Genomic DNA, 3,147 nt, shown 5'->3' on the forward strand with positions numbered 1-3,147 from the left:
CGCCCCAACTCTTACACAAGGTCCAGGCTCCAGCTCGTACAGTAGAACTTTCTCTATAAAAAAACTCTCTGAAAGCGCGCGCGCCGGCGCGCGCTCTTTCAGAGAGTTTTGTTTTATAGAGAAAGAGTAGGTCTCACCGATTTCGGGAAAATGGTAGGAGGCCAGAATAGATAAAGATGCCTTTATTTAAGAGGATCAAAACTAAAGCATGGTGGGCGATGAGACGGCGAGCATGGAGAGGAAGGTGGCACGCAGTAGTGCAACGATGCGCAGGAGCCAGTAGGCCAAGGCAGAGCACGGAGCCTCGTGCACTGTCACATGAAGCTGGGGAAAACACAATTTTAAAAAAAAGTTTAAGTACACTTTCAGAGGACGAGTCGCTTGCGTGCATGATTGATTTAACGCTTTGAAACGGTTTGGGAGAGTTCAAAACCTGTAAAAACTTGTAATTTTGCGTCTCCAGCAGTCCTGCAAGGCAGCAAGGCAGCAAGGAAATCTATCAGATTCCGGGCAATCAAAGTGGAATCCTGCCAATATGTATGTAAGAGACGGCAGTTCCAACGTGAGCAATTTTCGTCGCGTTGGAAAGAGAAAAAGCTAAATGCCATGAAAAGCCCATGGCCCTCTTTTTCTCGTCGGACGATGTTCTGCATACTTCTCTCTACGTACTCTGAGAGCCACTAACGTTATGCAATCTTTTCCTTTTCGGTGTCCATCATTCGCTCTATTGGCATGGGATATACGCAAGTAATGTGAAATAAAAGAGGAGGTAGTAGGACATGGGGTACTGCATGACGACGACAACAATACAAGAGAAGCGTGTCGGATAGATAGTGGGCACGAAGGGGCTTGCAACCAAGCTCCATCGATGGTGGTTGCCACTCACAAGGCGGCAATGCAATTTCAAAGGCCGGTAGGGAAGATAAATCTTTAGATTTGGTGCAGCCAAGTGAACAAGCTCGTCCTAACGGTGAGACACATAGCTCTCGGATTATTGCCTTCCCACCCACCGTGGTTCAAGACCGGCATTGAGGACGAAGGACTATAAAATCTCAGAGAGAGAGAGAGAGAGAGAGAGAGAGAGAGAGAGAGAGAGAGAGAGAGAGAGATCTAAGCATCTTCTCTCACTTAGTAGCATTCTTCCTAGTGGGTGGACATGATCGTCCAGGTAGCAAGATTTTATTACCACCTCATCTTGAGCAGACACAAGCTCAAAACAGACTAAATTTTGCTGCAAAAAAAATATTATGGAAAGTCCATCTTGTTGAAACTGTCATTCCAGATGTGGATAAGCCTCTTGTACTACCTTTAAGAGTAGGATCTGGTTTTGATCTTCACAAATTGGAGCCAAATTTGCCTCTTATAATTGGCGACACCAGGATGTGAAGCATATTTCAATAGTGATGTGCTTGTCATTGTGTGGTAGATGTTATGTCCTTCTGACATTTGCCAGATTTTTCCAAACACTGATCTCTTATAATTGGTGACACCATGATGTGAAGCATATTTCAACACTGATGTGCTTGTCTATTGTGTGGTAGATGCTATGTCCTTTTGACATCTGCCAGATTTTTCCAAACAATGATTCAAAATGGAAAGGAACCGCATCTTCAATTTTTGTGAAAGAAGTTGTTCAATATTTGATGCATGAAGCGAGATATACTATGGGCAATTTAGATGTCACCCGCTTATTACGAAGGCCAAAGTGGAGTCCCCATAAGGAGGCCATAAAGTAAGAACCTCTATGAGCTTCTTAGCATAGATCCTTTAGTAGTTGATGTTAAAGTCAAAACCCATGAAAAGGTCGATAGCTTGGGAGAGAATCGTAGCATTGTTGCCCACACTGTTATGTTATTGATGAAGAAATAAGAAAACAATATAGAGTAAAGATTTTTAGGCTTTAATTGCTATTGGTGTTTTTACCAATTAATTATTGATTAAGCAATGATTCAAAGAGAGAGAGAGAGAGAGAGAGAGAGAGAGAGAGAGAGAAGAGAGAGAGAGAGGGGTAAAAGAGGAAGAGGAAGAGACGTTTTAACTTCATAGGAACATTCCACAAGATACTTCACATTTCTATCGACAAGTCTTGAAGTGCTTCTCTAAAGGGAAGGTAAGGGAAGGGGAGATACTTCTCTAAAGGGAAGGTAAGGAAGGGGAGAGCCTGAGAGAGACGCGCCTTACGAGAAAGAACTCAGAGAGATTTAATGCATAGTCACATGATATATGTGTTAGTAAATTTGCGTCTTCTTTCACACATAGCACACTTGTGAAGATGCCTTGCACTTGCTGGTACTCATACTAACAGTAAAGTCGATCACTAGATTTGTATAATGGTGCCCTAACTTCAAAACATGGTCCATAAACTTCTAGAACTTTCCACATTAAGTATTTCTAAGTTTCCAAAAACTATGTTTTTGCTAGCAATGGTGTTGACATTTACTATTTGGTTTCAAAGAAATCTCTCTCTCTCCCCCTCTCTCTCTCTGTCAAATCATTTAATAACTTTGCTCAGTTTTGAGCTTGCTCGGATAAGTTCGCTCGATGTTTGGTAGAACTCGTGCCAATTGTGTTTATGAGAGAAGATGTTGAAGGGTGTAAATATGCAAAAAGAAAATTCAAAATGCAAACTATATCTCAAGCTATTACCTATAATCATTAGCTAGGGTAGTGCCCATGTAGACGTGCCCAAATCCAATGCCAGAGACAATTAAGAAGTAGGGTAATGATGCAAAATCCTAATAGATATTAGGAAAATCTAATCACACAAATGCATATCAGGAAACCTAGCTAGCATATCCTGGTGCTCTGATACCACTTGATAGGAATGGGATCGTGCTAGCTAGGGTGGATGAAAGAGTAACATGGTGCACACAAGTGAGTGTGTGTGGCTAGATTATCACTCAAGAAAATTAGGTTCAAGATGAATTAACTTGGAATCATAAACACGATCTTGAGTTGTTGCTAAGCCATCACAAGCTCATCATAGACAATAGAGATGTAATGCAAAATGAGATTGACTTATTCATTCATGAAATGAGCTTTAAGTAGCTCTACAGCCTTGCACCACTGCATGTGGGATAATTCCACCTTTCCTCTCCTTGAATCATACTCTAGTACTCTAGGACAAAGCTCACACCTTACAAGGAG

At 41.6% G+C, this 3,147-nt stretch overlaps 1 pseudogene; it reads left to right on the forward strand.

Annotated features, from left to right (window-relative positions):
* Window positions 1-208: 208 nt before the first annotated feature.
* LOC147462881 (2-C-methyl-D-erythritol 2,4-cyclodiphosphate synthase, chloroplastic pseudogene) lies at window positions 209-1,869 on the forward strand (annotated as a pseudogene).
* The last annotated feature ends 1,278 nt before the right edge of the window (window positions 1,870-3,147 follow it).

The sequence above is a fragment of the Adiantum capillus-veneris genome, chromosome 2 (assembly GCF_014529385.1).
Source record: "Adiantum capillus-veneris isolate H3 chromosome 2, ASM1452938v2, whole genome shotgun sequence".
Taxonomy (NCBI): domain Eukaryota; kingdom Viridiplantae; phylum Streptophyta; class Polypodiopsida; order Polypodiales; family Pteridaceae; genus Adiantum; species Adiantum capillus-veneris.